We start from the raw sequence: 17,500 nt of genomic DNA on the forward strand, positions 1-17,500 counted from the left end.
AGACAAGTGCAAATTTTGGGCTAAGAGTGCTGGTTTATTTACAGTGTTCAAAAAGTGATGAACAAAAAAACTTTGAAAAAAAGGCTACAAACAAAAATCAACACGAGGGTGGCTCGCACTTAAAGACTTAACTAAACAGAATAACCAATACAAAACTAATAAGGATTCAAAGGGTTAAATGTTCCCAAACCAGACTCAGCCTCACAGCAAGCTGCTCTCCCTATGCCACTCTTCCTTGAATGACAGAAGCTCAGCCTTTTTATGGGCCTACCCATTAGACACGTCACTCAGAAATGGTGGGAGAGTAGTGCACAAAACATTTAACAAAATAAAGACATTAATCCTAACAAAAATAAACATGCTATGATCCTAATAATTTTACCCTTATTTAACGCTATCAAAAAATATTTTCTCTTTCCCTCAAAACCAGTTCAAACCCCTAACCACAATTACAAACACGTCATCAAAACAAAAAAATACAAAAAGACTGCAACTCTGACAGTTCGGGTTTCTCGGGGGACCATTGATGGCGGGACACACAACAGGGCCATGAATGCAGTCAGTGTAGGTGCTATGGCGTGGGACTACTGGTGCGTGTGGTGGAAATGTTTGGTGGAGCAAAACCAGCGGGTACCTCGCGGCTTGCGGAGATGTTGTGGATGAAAACTGGTGAGTACAGAAATATGTGCGACGCTATGTGACGGTGAAATATGAAGGTGTTCAGAACGCGCTAAACCGGTATCGCGTGTAATGAACTTGCCGTGTGCAGATGTGTGCAGATGTGTGCGTGTGTGTCGGGAAATGTTGGTCAGTTATGTGTAGGGACAACGTCGGGAGCATTTGGGGAAAAGTTTAACTGGAGGGCAACTTTTCCACAGTCATCTAAAAGATGGATAAATGCCAGCGACAAATCAGTTCTAACTACTGACCGATGATTCTAGTGGCAGGCTACGCACGCAACATAGCCTAAACAAAAACGAGATTGCAAAAGGAAAGCAGATAAAAATGACTGAAACAAATCTACAACACGCGCACAGTTTTCATACGCACGGGAGAGAGAGCACTCACAGGACTTACATGATTGTTGGTTTCTGGTGGTAGCTTGCTAATCACTAAAGAAACAGTCTTAAGGTTATGGATAAAATCAACATTCTGAAAATGAAAGGAACTGCAGTCGCACAGTGCACAGTGAAAGGTATTCAAACAGTATTATAACTCCGCTATTGATCTAGGCGATGAGGAGCAGGACAGCGGCGCAGTAGAGGAGGGAGGGAGGGAGAGATAGAGAGGGAGAGAGGGAAGGAGAGAGAGATAGAGAGGGAGGGAGAGATAGAGAGGGAGAGAGGGAAGGAGAGAGAGATAGAGAGGGAGAGAGGGAGAGAGAGATAGAGAGGGAGGGAGAGAGAGATAGAGAGGGAGGGAGAGAGAGATAGAGAGGGAGGGAGAGAGAGATAGAGAGGGAGAGAGAGAGATAGAGAGGGAGAGAGAGAGGGGGGGGGGATAGAGAGAGAGAGAGATACACACTCTCTGTATCAGCAGATGAGAAGGGCCTCGGCGTGCCACTGACGTGACTGGCTAGGCTCATAGGTTGGTGAAGGAGAATGCATAATCGTAGCCAGCTAGTTGAGCACAGTGATTCAGTGATCATGGCAGACAGAACCATTGTCTCCATGCACTGTCGGCACTAAGCTGGAAATCTGGTCACATAGGCCTAAATTTTTTTTTAACACTATCACATCCACACAAATCTGTATCTGTCCCACCCCCCCCTCCCAATATTGAAGACACAGTAACGCCCCTGTGTGTGTGTGTGTGTGTGTGTCTGCAGTATTGTTGCACTGGGCATATGTGGTACTTCTGCTTAAAGTGGCAACCCCCTTCTCTAGGTCTGTTCTCATGCAAGTCACCTATCTCACATGCGTCACTTGGGAGAGCCTTACATAAATACATACACACACACACACACACACACACACATACACAGACACTGTAAGCACACACAAAATGGCACATACACACACACACACAAGCACTTCCACACACACCCTTACAGGGGGATGCTGTCACACTCACACTGTCAGGCATACACGTGAACACTCTCTCTCAGACCCACTGGGAGAGCGTTTTGTTTCTTCAGTCTTTTTGATGAGACGGCAGTGGTGTAATTACAAAGCAAGGACTAATTAATAACTGAAACTCCCTCTGTGTTGCACCTGAATGGATTTCATGGTTATAATGAGGTTTAGGGGGGTGATGGCAGTTGCTCCCTCATCAACCCTCGAGAGGACAGACACACACACACACACACACACAAACACACACACACACACACACACACACACACACACACACACACACACACACACACACACACACACACACACACACACACACACACACACACACACACACACACACACACACACACTATAATTGACTCAATAGAAGGTTGGTAATGCTCTCTGTAAGAGTGTTCGGTTGGTTGGTGTCGGTGAGCATTCTGTTCCGCCTTCTTTTTCTCTCGTTGGCGACATCTTGAGATCTCGTATCGAATTCCTCCTAGAGTGCACCGCAAATCATTTCCACTAACGCACGACCCTGTTACACCGCCTCATCTAGTGCACTGATCCTCTCCAGTCCGGTCCGGTCCACTAACGCACGACCCTGTTACACCGCCTCATCTAGTGCACTGATCCTCTCCAGTCCGGTCCGGTCCACTAACGCACGACCCTGTTACACCGCCTCATCTAGTGCACTGGTCCTCTCCAGTCCGTGTCCAGAGCTGCCAGAGCTGTAGTACTGCAGGTGGCCACACTGCCAAAGACGACCATAACGACAATGGACACTAAAAAACACTGTTTTATGTATCCCTTTGGATAACAGACTAACAACGTCCACACACCGCACCGCATGAAGAATCATTGATCCCTTCACAGCAATTTTCAAGAAGCCTAGACAGCCAATCAGAATCCGATGAATTTTAGACAACACATTAATGAACATGAGGAATACTCCTGGCACACTTTCTTTACCATTGGACCACTGGTACGGATGTTCCAATCGTTGTTAGTTGCAGTTTCAATGACATGTATTCATTTTGCAGACACTTTTATCCAAAGCCACTTACATAATTATGTCCGTTATTTTACAAGGGCCACTGTCCCTGCTCAAGGGCACAACGGTGGACGCTGGGAATTGAAAGCACAGCGTTTCTGGCTCCTGCATGCCAGCCCAGCTCCTTACCACCACTGTTGTCCATATGTACTGTGCTGCTGTCAGTGTGGACTGAAGGGGCCTTAAGTATGGCCACACTAGTAATATACACAAACACCGCCTTCTTTATCCACTACTGTTGTTTAGCTACAAGCTCGGACTGAAGAAACGGTTTGTGTTATTTGTAATACGCACAAGCGAACACACTGAGTCATACACTCTCTGATCACCACCTGGACAGCTATCTGATATGACCTTCTCAATCCGATGTGTGTGTGTGTGTGTGTGTATGTTGTGTGTGTGTGTGTGTGTGTGTGTGTGTGTGTGTGTGTGTGTGTGTGTGTGTTGTGTGTGTGTGTGTGTGTGTGTGTGTGAGTGTGTGTGTGTGTTTGTGTGTATGACAGATGGCAGCGCTGGGCATTCCTGTGCTCTGTCACTAAGGCTCCTCGTCTCAGGTGAACACTGCGCTCGCTATCTGTCTTCTGGCTGGAAAACGCGTTGCGGGTGTGTGTGTGTGTGTGTGTGTGTGTGTGTGTGTCAGAGGGAGGGAGAGCCTGGTGCCTGCTGTCCGTCAGCTGGCTGAAGACCTTGCCTCACTATCAATTATTGAATGGATCAGGAGTACCACCGCTCTTTCGTGTTCGTAGTGTGTGTGTGTGTGTGTGTGTGTGTGTGTGGGAGCACTGAGCATTTAGGCCTAAAGCTTAGTTTGATTAATTGCCCCACAAAAACGATGAATATTCGGCACTATGTCATTCACATTTCCTATTTGATAGTCAGACTATATTTAGCAGTGTTTTTGCTTATGTTCAGTACATTATTTTTACAGCTATTACAAAAATGCCAGTCTTTCAGACATGTTAGCTAGACAGTCTAATCCTGACAGAAATCCTATTTCCCCAACACCACTAGAGTACATTCCAGTCCTGTATGCCATACTGATAATATTGGTAATAACAACACAAAGCTCATCTTTCATCCAATCACAGACTCCAAGAATACTCAATCATGTCATGCATAATATTGTCAGACTCTGCAATTCCTACCACAGTTCAATGTCCTTGGCAAACTTGGCATGTGCATACTTGGCAAAAAGTGTCTGTGACTTATTAGCCCCTCCATATTTGGCAAATTGAAAACTGTCAAGATGTTTTTGTTTATCAGGGGAAGTGCGTATGAAATCAGGACTCGTCCCGACCTTGGAGTCAGATCTGTTTCTGATCTGAGTGGATCCATTTTGGAGCGAGCAGCTATCAGCGTCCCCGCAGCACTTGGCGTAGAGGATTGGAGTGTGTTTAGGGAGCCCATTAGTCTGATATAATCAGCTCCCAGGGATTTTGCAGTTTCTCTTTAGGATGAAGTGAAGGCAGTTCCACTGGGTTGATACTACAACAGTATTGTAGCCCCAGAGCAAATGGTGAGTGGCTTCCAAGAAAAGAGCAAGATGCTCTGAACGCTGACGCTATTGTCCATCAGACGTAGATAATGGGATCAATGTTCAATCTTTCTGAAGATGGCATTGCAGAAGTACAATGACTCTGCAGATAGGACAACACATTTTCCCAGACAATACCCTTGTTCCATGCTCTGGTGTGGTGAAGGGAAGCCATCCTGTTGACTAGAAGAACGTAGGTCTTTGGTAGATTCATGCTGTGTGATTCTTGGAAAGAGTATCGGAATCAGAGGAGAAGAGAGGAAAAGGATGGGGGGGGTACAGGGGGTATTAAAGGATGGGGGGTATTAGAGTGCTCAGTTGAATAATGAGGGTTTAGAAAAGGACTGAACTTTGTTACAGTCCATCTTGCTTGGTCCTGGTGATGTGAGGCCCAATCTGCTGATAGAAGAAATTAGGAAACAAGGAAATGTGACAAAATCTTTGGTGGGATGTAGGATCTGCCCTTACTACACTGCCAGTATAGTGCAAGATATAGCCTAGTGTAAGACCTGAGTGCCTGTGTGAGTGTGTCTTTTACTGCACTCACTAATTCATTGGGCTGATTTTTTTGTCCAAAGCAACTTACATGTGTCAATGGGCTTGTTTCCCTGGAGCAACTCGGGGTTAGATGCCTTGCCCAAGGGCTCGACAGTGTCAGCCAAGGTTCAAAACACACACATTTTCCAGCAACTGCATGCTAACCCAGCTCCTTAGCCACTACATTAGCACAACCACTGCAACGCTAGCATATCAGCCCTGTCTTTTTAGCCTCCCCATCCCATATGCATTCCTGCTTGCTTAGCCTACACCAGCATGGGAGAACTCATATAAAATATGTGTGTGCGGGACGTTCAGAGAGGCAGAGGGCAGGTCGGTGAGGAGAGCGAGGGAGAGGTGAGGAGAGCGAGGGAGAGGTGAGGAGGGAGAGGTGAGGAGAGGTGAGGAGAGTGAGGAGGGAGAGGTGAGGAGAGGTGAGGAGAGTGAGGAGGGAGAGGTGAGGAGAGCGAGGGAGAGGTGAGGAGAGATGAGGAGAGCGAGGGAGAGGTGAGGAGAGGTGAGGAGAGGTGAGGAGAGCGAGGGAGAGGTGAGGAGAGTGAGGGAGAGGTGAGGAGAGACCCAGAGCTGGAGTCTGGCAGTGTTGAGTCACAGCTCGCTCACTCGCTCGCCCATAAAACCTGGACACAGAACAGACAAGAGCTGCTCCCCCTTCACCGTGAGGTCAGCAGCAAGGCTCACTCAAGACATGGCGGGAGGGCAGAGAGAGGCAGATCAAAGAGGACAGGTGAGCCACGAGCAGTGGCGGGAAAAAAGGAAGAAAAGTAGCCATTCTGCTCGTTTTGTCTCTGGAGGGGCTAGTTCTGCTGCTTTTCTCTCACATCTGGTCATTAGACTGGACGGGGAGGGGAGGCGGGGCTATCTACACGTGGCTCCGTTTTCACTCCATGAGGGAGTCTCTGTATGGCGCTGGCATCACTGCATCCAGCTGCAAGTGCAGGACAGGGCACTTCAAATGCTTGGCACAAGAGAAGTGTGTGAGAAGACACACAAGCACACACACACACACACACTCACTCACAGACACACATTCATATGGAAGCATATGAGTAGCTTTATTCAAATGAGAATGCAATCTGCAATATGCAATTCAAAATGACATTACATTATGCAATTGCCAATTCATTATGTAATTTAATATTGCAATTTGCAATAATTTCCAACAAATTGTATTTTAATTTGCAAAGTGACAATGCAATCCTAAAATCAATTTGAATAATTTTGGTTAAAAAATAGAATAAACATGGATTGAATTGCATTCCATTTTGCCATGGTACTTCAGTCTCAAAATTCAAATGGCAATTCCTTTTGCTTTTCAATTTTCAATATTCAGTTTAATAATTTAACTGTCAATTCGTTTTGCAATTTAATATTTAAAGTGCAATGTAGGATTGCATTTTTAAAACATATTTGGCAAAACTGTCAATGCCAGCTTGAAAAGATTTTGGATTATTTTGGGCAAAACGTTTTGCCATCGTTTTGAGGCATTTTATTCAAATGGAAAAGAAATAGCGCCCCCCGTGATTGCATTGCACTTTGGTCACGCTCTTTGTGTTGCAAAATTCAAATGGCCATTCAATATGCCAAACGCATTGCAATCTGTCAAGTCTCTCGTCAAGGCGGGAACTAGGCTACGTCACTTCCGTGTTTACGTCTTACACATGTCAGTACACGATCCGTACCGCCTGCCAGATCCGTTCTGCGCATGCGCATAATTACGTAGAAGAAGACGTAACGATTCCTCTGTAATATCTGTACCACGCATGTCTTGAAACAGTTGACGGCCAAGAAGCGGCACATTTGACGAGACCAACTTCGCAGAAAAATATATTTTGTCTACGCCCGACGAATTATGTCCACAGATTGTGCAGGTAAGAGTACAGCGTTCAGATGTTCAATGTATCTTTGTCTTTAAAAATGTTGCTATTGTTGGTTAAACGTAATGTCACTATATCTTGCATATGGCAATTGTTAACAGTGAACGTTAGCTATCGTTAGCCGTTTGGGTAATCATTAACTTAACAGTAACGGTAATTTAAATAGGGACCGCATTGAGCATTAGCTAGTATTTATTCATGCCAACACCGCAACCTAACTTATCCAAGGTTATTGGTTAAGTGGTTATTGGTTAAGTGGTAAATGGTATTATTAAGTGTTGGATAAGTTAGGTTGCTGTGTTTCATCTGAAGGTTTATGGGCTAAGGTTAAGGTAAATAATATGCATTTATTTATCAGGTTGATGCCACTAAAGGCCACGATTAACTTCACCAAAGGACATGGAAATATGTGCGGTAAGTAGCCTACTTTTTTTTACTGGTTAACGTTAGTTAAGAGACCTGTTATTCAGCACATGTTCCAGACAAGGTCGTAGTCTGAATTTTTAAAATACCGAGGTCAGGGGCGTCGCTAGAAATTTTGGGCACCCCAAAATGCTAGGGGCTTCTGAGCCCTCCGATCATTTTGCCAACAATGACACAGAAGGATAGATTTGTTAATTTTATAACATGTTTTTTCTTCTTTTTTTTTTACTTGAACCAACACACTTTTCCACAATATTCTATTTATTTTAGATGCACTTTTATATCTCGAGCCTTTTCCCAAATTGGCTTTGGATATTTACAGTGCATAAGGAAAGTGTTCACAGCGCTTCACTTTTTCCACATTGTAAGTTTCAGACTCATCTTAAAATTAATTCAATTCTCTCATCTCAATCTACACACAATACTCCAACACTCCACAGAAAGTGTGGAGTGTTTGGAGTGTTTTGTAAATTTATAAATAATAAAAGACTGAAATATTTAATTTACAACCAAATGTTTTAGAGCCCGCGTTGAGAGATGTATTCAGGGCAGGGCTGTACCTACACATATTTGTTGCACATGCTACAAAAATCATTCTTTGCGATGGATGATTTAGTAGCCTGTCAACATTACACCGGTCCGATACAGTTTTGCCTATGGCTATACCATGAGACTGAGACGCTTTTTGTTTGTTCGAAGTGCGTGTTTAGGGTGTGAGAGGGGAGTGATGTGCTGTGATTCCAGCTTGGTAGTTGTAGTCTATGCGATTAAAAAGCATGTGTGTGTGAAGTATCCAAACAATGATAACACTTTCATTATGGCTGCTTTAGCCACAGACATTCAGCTACTGTACCGTGGGTCCCTTTTAGAAGTGTCCACTTCATTTGCGCTTTCCGTGATTCACGCAGCTGCGTGAAATGTATTACTACTGATATGCAAAACTATTAACTTTTCGCCAAGAGGTGGCAGTTTAAGTCCGCTTGATACTGTAAGCCATTGGTTCCCAAAGAAGATTTTATTTGGGTCGCCAGCATAGCCTAGTTACAACTTATGTTGTGTAATAGGCCTAGCATAGGGCCTACCTTATATAGCTTATAGTTTGTTAAGTCACGGTTTTGTCATAACTCCCTCTATGCACTTTTGCATTTAGATAGCTCTGAAGTCAGTAAATGTATGCCAAAGTAAAACTGTGGTGTATGTCAGCATAATGAAATGTATGTAATGCAAAAAGGTGTGTCAGTGGGGAGCGCAGCCGCAAGTGTGATGTCGAGCAAGCAAGCCAGCAAGAGGTCTTTCGCGGACTGGGAGGTCCAGGTTTTATCCGGCTCCTAATTACGCCACCAATTAGCCACGTCATCAGAACCCTAGAGCTCCCCATGCAACCAATGAAAGTAGTACAACATATTGAACAGGTCGGCCTCTTTTTAAACTGAACTACATTTCCCTTGTGCAATAAGTGCATGCCTGCTGGCAACATGGGAGATAAACAGAATAACAAGCTATAAGGTGTCCCAATATACGGAATGAATTAACTTGGGAGAGAATTCCACTCCGGGAGGTCTTTGTCTCCGTCTCCTCCATTATTTCTGCATATCTGGACACCTCAGCGGATATTACTCCTTACATAAATCCTCATGTCAAATCCAAGTTTTAATACTGTCCTGTAGTAAGAATAAACATCACAATGGTCATAATGTGGCATACCACAGCAAGGAAAATGGGTAAACATGTGTTGTATAAAATTATCCTATGGGTTGTAGACATCATTGAGAGAGAGTTTGAAACTGTAAAGCATGTATTCATATAACCTTAATCATAATCAAGTAATACACTGAAGTTATTCCTAACCATAATACTCTTATAACATTTTAAATAACAAGTTTAACTAATACTATTAACATACTGAAGCTATTCTACCAGAATTCCCCCTACGTGCGCTCTGTATCCCTATGTCTCTGTTTGCTGCCCTGTGTCTCATTTTGTTGCACTGTGTCTCATGCTGCCTTAGCCTAGGCCTTTTGAAGAAACCAAAGTCGGCCTTGAAGCTGCAAGATAACGCGTACACAGGGCGAGCTCTACTCATAACAACCAGTAGGAGAGTGCAGGGGGGCGAACGATATTTAACCCATGCACAATGTATGACCTGTGATCACTCTATACTGTACACCCCTGAACTTTCCATAAACTTAAGGTGAAAAGTTCGTTCGGGGTAGTGTTGTGTCAGTATTTTGAAGGGGTATAAGTAAGAGAGTTCTACCTTTGTTCGGGAGTGCAATCGTGCGATCCACTCAGGCTTTGCGCTATGTAGTCATTAAAGGAATTTTTGCACGGAACTCTGCCGGACTTTTGCGCCTTCTTTCTAATCTAAACCGCAGTAGGCTCATGTTAATCTAATGGGCTTTGAGACATCTTTTTTGTCTTGTGACAAAGTCTCCTGGTTCAATTGTTTCCAGTTTCATTTATTGTTTATAATGCTAAAGAGGAAAAATAAAACATATGGTTTGCAGGGACCACAAACAAGTTATGTCATGAATATCTAACATATTAAAGACTGTTACAAAAAAAATCTCAAAACAATTCAACTGATCCTAAAAATAAGGTATGACCACTAGAAGCAATAGAGGGTCTCCGCGGATCCTTAAAAAGTATTAAAACGTCTTAAATAAAATATACATTTTTTAAGGTCTTAAAATGTATTACATTTAGCTAATTTTCTCATCTGGGTGGAATGTAAGAAATATGTCTGGAGAGACTATTTTCCATGCTAACGTTATTTCACCAGTGCACGTCCCTGTCTAACAAGACAGTGCCAGGAGTGATTTCAGTGAAGCAGAGAAAAGCTGTGAGTTGATAAAATAGGCTGTATGTGCTCTGAGCAAAAGCTCACTTGTAGTCGGCAAACCAGTTTCCTGTTCTTTGACATGGCTGTCAACAAGCACCTGAAAATGAGTGCTTTAGTTCTACTAAAACGTGAAAATTAGAATGTACCGCCTAGAACAAGGTAGCGATGGAGTTTCTCAGACATTCGTCGTGACAGATTTACGGAGTGTCGTAAATCATATACTCTGAGGCTGTAGGGGGAGCTCTGTAGAGAAACCTGCCAGCAAAAAGTGAGAAAACAGAAAAGAAATGGCCAAAACTGCATAGTTTCTCTTTAATCACAGATGCATCAGAGTATTTATTGGATTATGACCTAACGATTCTTAGCGTTTGCCCTTTTGTTTTTCTAATCAGTATTACAGTGTATGAATGATGATGATGATGATGATGGTGATTATGATGATGATACTCTGTTTTAATGCTGTAGTAATATTATTGTAATAAATTATTTTGTCTGTCCTATTTCTCTCTCTCACACACTCTCATTTAACAGTTCACACCACCAGAAGGTGCAGTGCAACCAAGTCCACCAAGACCCCCCAGTACACGTAAATCCCCCAAGCCCCCCCAGGACACATAAATCACTCAACGACATAGAATGACAAAATGCCACCCCAAATTGTCAGATGGCACAGTTCATGTTGTAAGTTCACCGTATGTTTTTTATGTATAATGTAACCCTTAGCTGAAAAAGTTGGAAAGTCCTTATAGGGTGACTTATTTCTCCTATTTTAGTCAGTGTCAAACCACTGCATAAAAACGTATAATACATTGGTGTAAATAAAGTGCATTAAAAATGGTCAACTCCAGGTGATTCTCTTTCACAGAAAAGCCCAAGGACTCGGAACATGAAGCCAAAGAAGTAGATGATGACTCGGCCCAGTGACACCAAATGGAAAAGCCCATCGCAGTAGTCAACCCTACTGGAGATGAATGCATCAATAAGTTATCTAAATCATGTTTTGACATTAGACATCTAAGTTTGGCCATGTTTTTGAGGCTTATGACTCTGCCACTGCACATGGTTTGTAGAGAGAGGCATGCACACTCTATTCTGTGAGATGAAAATGTTTGCATGGCTCTGATTGGAAATTGCCAGAAGGGATAGGTCAAGCAGGAGCAGTGTGAAAGGCGTCCTAATTGCTTGAGTGGGAGGGGAAACGTCTAATGGCCACCTTACACCAAACAAGTTTGACAAGATTTGGGAAAGATTCTTAAAAGATTGTAGTATTTTAACTAATGCCCCCATTCAAGCTTTACTCAAAAGACTCCAATCTTTGAAGAATCTTTCCCAAATCTTGTCAAAGTTGTTTGGTGTAAGGAGGCCATTAGTCTAATAGCCTTGCACCAAACCACCAAAGTACTCATGACTGTCAGGTAGGGGTGTGACGGTATTTTAACACTATTTCAAAAATGTCCAGTGATGACGTATTACAGCAAAAACCTTTTATAGACTATTTCTTTGTACAGTGTACTCATGCAATGGGCAGCAATCGTGAGCTGTTTGCTTAATGTTATAGTTGTGAAAACATTAGAAAATGTTATGGGCTTGAAATTGCATACAATACCTGATGTATTTTTTCATGTTACATGAATTAAAATTAAGTGTTATTTATATAAGATCGTACTTATGTAGTTAAAAAAAAATATTGAACGGTGAATAGTCTCTTGTAGCCTATTAGTGTGGTAAGTCAGAAGTTGCAGAGCATCTTCAAAAGGATGAACACTCATGCTCTATGGCCTTGAAGGATTTGTTATTTATGCATGCAATAAAATGATATTGATAAACGGTCATTGAGTCCATGTTCTTGTCTCAACACAGCAAGTTAGTTTACTTGTTGCCCTCCCCCCCTCTCTCCTCCTATAGGGCTCATTCTCTCAATGCATTTATTCATGGTTGTAATAGCATACATCTAAATGTAGGTGACCATACTCATCTTTGCAATTCTGTCTTTGATTCAGTCGAGTTATTTACACAGGCAAATACGTAGGCTAGCAAGTTCACAGTAAAGGAATGACTGATTTGATCATTCCATGTGTGAATTTTAATGTGTGCTCTCGTTTTGATGCAGTGTTGCCTCCTGAAACGCTTACGCAGGTGTCGTGCGTGCATGCATGCAAACGTTATGGGCCACTAAATGAAAGTATCCAGTTCCCAGATCAGTTCCTATTTCATTATTAAAGTATAACAATGTTATATGTGAAAACAAAGACTTAACAGTTAGCGTGAGAAGATGGCATGTAGGCTAATGAGAGCTGTCAATTGTGTAACCTAGCTTAAGTGTAAACTAGAAAGCTGTTTCGTACATCTCATCCAGGGTTTTGGTCTGTAGAAGTTACAAATATTTTTTTACGTTCTTCACGTTTTCATGCCGTTGATTCATCGTTGAATTTCGGTCGTCTGACAAACCGTTTCCCTAATAGTTGCTAACCTGTTAGTTGGTTGGCAATGCGGAAATTGCATTGCAACCAGCTAAGATGCTAACTTAGTTAGCAGCTAGGAAACGCAACCCTGACCAATCAACGTTGATTCGATCTTCTTTGCTATGTGGGTAGCCTCCATACATTTCCGTTGGTTCCTTAAAACATGTACATTTAACTATTAGAACTTTATTACTGCTACAAACAATGTTAACTTGACTTATTATACATTCTCGTTCTCTGGATAGGTAATACTGACAATCGCGCAAGCGTAGAACCGATCATGTAGTGTCGTAAACCATCGTAAAAGACGTTGAACTTCTGCGCATGCGCGAGATTATGCACATGCGCAGAACGGATCTGGCAGGCGGTACGGATCGTGTACTGACAACCCAGTTAGTGCTTGCAATGGAGAAGTTTGCAGCTGCACTAAGGTCTCTGGCTGATTATGTAGAACACCACCGTGTCAACGAGTCTGACTCAACGGACAGATTACTGAAAATGGACGACAGAGTGGGCTATCTAGCCCTACTTGTCCGATTTGATGTCAACCTGGTCCGTTCAAAGATTTCTGAGGCCTTACAGCTAATGGGCGCTAGACGGTGGGGAGACCTTCTGTGGATACCACTGGAGGGAATAGAGGGTTACCTCTCCTATTAGGGAGATCGCGGAGCTCTTTGGAGTTCACAGGACAAGTAGGGCTAGATCGCCCACTCTGTCGTCCATTGTCGTTAGTTAGGCTAAAACTCACAGCCTTTCCTTGCCCTGCTCTCTCTCTCTCTCTCTCACACACACACACACACATACACACACAACAGAGACTCCCCTCCGTGGTCTGGCTAGCCTCATAAGCAAACCGGGGGGTGCGGTCGCTCCGGGCCCACGTTTGGCCAAATCTATCTCGCTGAATTGTTGTATACGATGCTTATTTGTAGGCTACTAATTGCTGGGGGGAGGGATGCTACTAAAGTTGCCGCTGGTTGGCAAAGTTATCAGCAGCAACATAAGAGCCTTAATAATGTAAGAACACAGCTGGGTCTCGCGGACACTAGGCCTACTCGCGGTCACGGTTAACATTATTCATCAACTGTGACATGATATGTTTGCGGCGCCAACACCCCCCACCCCCCCCCAAAAAAAATGTGCCCCCTTGAAAATCGCAAATGCCCCCTCTGTCACTGTACTCTACAGCCGGGTCTGTCGGCCAGAGACTGCAAACTCCTCCATTGCAAACGCTAACTGGGTAAGAACAGAGAATGTCTAATAAGACATTAGCCCGTAGACGGGCTCTGGTAAGAAGACGTTAACACGGAAGTGACGTAGCCTAGTTCCCGCCTTGACGAGAGACTTGACAGATTGCAATGCGTTTGGCATATTGAATGGCCATTTGAATTTTGCAACACAAAGAGCGTGACCAAAGTGCAATGCAATCACGGGGGGCGCTATTTCTTTTCCATTTGAATAAAATGCCTCAAAACGATGGCAAAACGTTTTGCCCAAAATAATCCAAAATCTTTTCAAGCTGGCATTGACAGTTTTGCCAAATATGTTTTTAAAATGGGTCAGTGGATCTTCTGGCCAATCGATTTCCGTTTCGGAAATGAAAATTAACAAAACATAAAACGAAGGATTATTTGATTTCCGTTTTAAAATACAAAATCGAAAAACGAGAATCAAGTTGTTTTCCGTTTTCCTAATCGGTTTCAAAACATCAAAAAACAAATACCGAAATTAGTCTTAAATTTCGATGATCATTATTCAATGAAGCCTATTCTTAGGCTAATCTGAGGAGGCCTAGAAGCTCGCATCATATCTTAGGCTAACTTGGTAAAAATACCTGTTAGATATGGCGGCCTTGGGAAGTGTTGCGAGGGATATAGAAGAGATGGTTAAAAACGACATGTCTTATGCAGAAAACACTTTAAATAACTTTTGTTCACAAAGAGGTTACTCTGAGAGGAGCATCTGATGATTTTGCACCCAGCATAATTAGGCATCCACTAACTCGGGACCACCTGGGAACTAAGGTGGCAAAAGCAGTTTGCGAGGTAGCCTAGGCCTTAGGGGATGCCAGGCCTGCGGTCATGTAGCCTACCATGCCTACTGTATGCAATCACTCATTTTACTTTGATGTATTTATTAGGTTGGTCCAACATACAGTACCTCAGAATTATTGGCACCTCTGCTAAAGTTGACTAAAAAGAGGAATGCAAATCTTTTGGAAATTGATCTTAATGCCTTAAGTAAAAAAAATAGGAAACCTATAAGGACACCAATTTTCTTTGTGAATGATTAATGTATCATAAATAACTAAATGTTCTTCCTTAACCCCTTCAGACCTGATTTTTTTCTGTTGAGCAAAAAAAAAAATATTCAGCTGATTTTTACTCCTCTCCAATGTAGAAATAAAGGGGAAAAAAATATTATTTGATAAATCATGTCTTTATTACTATTTTTTAATGTCCATTACAATGGACGCCTCGACTAAATAGGTGTAAAATGACATGAGGACTTAGGGAAAAAAACCCTATATTTTGTACATATAGTATTGAAAGTAATAATCACATATGACTTAAACATTTGGAACTGGATGTTTGCATGTGTCCAAATGTTTTTATATGTCTATGAGCAGGTCAAAACATGCACATTAACTAATGTGCCAGATTGCGTCCACACAATACCTGTGGTGCTAGTACAAAATGTTTAGCAGTTTTCAATATACACACACAGTTTGCGTTGTGTTTTGCATTTTGCACTGTTGTTTTCACACAGTCTTGTGAACTGAACTGTTAAATTGATTTTTTTAATTACATGATCCAATAGGAACACCGGGGGTATTTTTGCAACATATTTGCTTGTGTATATGGAGGGAATGTGCTTTACTAAAGTGTGTGTGCTCATTTTACTAAATTGTGCGCTCAATTTTGTAAATCGTGTGTTTGTTTTACTAAACAGTGTTTATTTTACTACATTGTGGGCTCATTTGCTAAATTGCACTCATTTTATTTCATCACATTCTCATTTTAATTTTTGAAAAAAGAGCACACAATTTAGTAAAATAAGTGTACTTTTTAATAAAACGAGAGCACGATTTAGTAAAATGAAAACACTATGTACTGTAGTTAAACGAGCGCACAATACACAAAAATGTGTGCACAATCTAGTATAACGAGTGCACAATTTAGTAAAGCAAGCACATGATTTAGTAAAACGAGTGTATGTTTTCTCAATACATAGAAAATCTTGCAATGACACCCCCCAGGAGATGTCATTGCAAGATTGTTTTTGTATATCAAGATAATATACGCTCGTTTTACTGAATTATGCACTTATTTTACTAAGAGTGCGTTTGTAAATTGCCACTCCAAGCGCTCTGAGCCAACTCTTAACTTTTAACCGTTCGTAAAATGTGGGTGGAATTATCGTTCGTTTATTCAAAGTGTCACACTCTCAGAGCATCCAGATCGTACTCTTATACTAACAAGAATAGATTGTAATATGGTTAGAACGGAACCCTAGAGTAGTCATTGCAAGATATTATATATCCAGAAAACGTATACTCATTTGACTAAATTGTGTGCACATATTGCTAAATCATGCGCTTGTTATACTAAATAGTGCACTTGTTTTACTAAATTTAGTAAACATACGCACAATTTAGTAAAACGTGCACACAATATATTAAAATGTTATGTAAAATGTAATAAACTAGTTTTTTGAGAGAGCTATTCTATTTTCAGTGTTGAATTTACAAACGCACCCTAAATTGTGCACTCGTTTTACTACATAGTGTGCTCGTCTACTAAATCACTCTTTTTAGTAAATAGTGCACTCATTGTACTAAAATGTGCACTCATTGTACAAAAAAATAGCACAATTTGACTAAATGAGCCCACCATTTAGCAAAATGGACACACTATTTAGTAAACCAAGCACACATTTGACTGAATTCAGTGCACAATCTAATAAAATGAGAGCACGATTTAGTAAAAATGACGACACATTAAATTGTGCACTCGCTTTACTACATAGTGTGCTCGTCTACTAAATAACTCTTTTTAGTAAATAGTGCACTCATTGTACTAAAATGTGCACTCATTGTACAAAAAAATAGCACAATTTGACTAAATGAGGCCACCATTTAGCAAAATGGACACACTATTTAGTAAACCAAGCACACATTTGACTGAATTCAGTGCACAATCTAATAAAATGAGAGCATGATTTAGTAAAAATGACGACACATTTTAGTAAAATGAGTGCACATTCATCCAAAATAGCTGAAATAAATAAAAAATGCATTCAAAATTATAGCTTGGGTTTTGAGGATATGTCAAAACATTGCCTGGTGAGTGCCTAAATGAGTGTTGGCTAACATCTCCCAACACCTGATGTCCATTGGGATGGACATTAAACTTTGAAAAAATCCTGTACTACACTGTTATGAAATATATTCAAACTAACTTCAAATATCATCACCTGCAATGGTTAGAATTATACTGAGTGCAAATTGGTTAGGCTATCATAAACATAAATTCATATTTATGAGGGGGAAAATGTGTTTACTCCTGTTCCTATTTAGCTTCAGAGCCATGCTTGTCTTGTCTGATGTCTGAAGTGCTCTCAGATCGATCAAGTTACAGGCCCTAACTGCATTCTGATTGGGTCATCAGGATCCAATCAGTTACAAAGCATA

General features: G+C 41.7%; 1 protein-coding gene and 1 long non-coding RNA gene across 2 annotated transcripts in view; both read left to right on the forward strand.

Moving 5' to 3' along the window:
- Window positions 1-17,500, forward strand: part of LOC143107858 (UPF0606 protein KIAA1549) — an 89,448-nt gene that overhangs the window by 29,455 nt on the left and 42,493 nt on the right. The gene's annotated exons all lie outside the window — the stretch shown is intronic.
- LOC143107847 (uncharacterized) lies at window positions 6,882-12,584 on the forward strand. The gene is made up of 4 exons (XR_012983764.1): window positions 6,882-7,074; window positions 7,439-7,494; window positions 10,877-11,026; window positions 11,211-12,584. It is a non-coding gene; the product is annotated as an uncharacterized LOC143107847 (long non-coding RNA).

Source organism: Alosa pseudoharengus, unplaced genomic scaffold (assembly GCF_046254945.1).
Source record: "Alosa pseudoharengus isolate Yale_2024_CS ecotype anadromous, Long Island Sound unplaced genomic scaffold, YU_APseudo_1.1 YU_APseudo_1.1_scf_10, whole genome shotgun sequence".
NCBI classification, from domain to species: Eukaryota; Metazoa; Chordata; class Actinopteri; order Clupeiformes; family Clupeidae; genus Alosa; species Alosa pseudoharengus.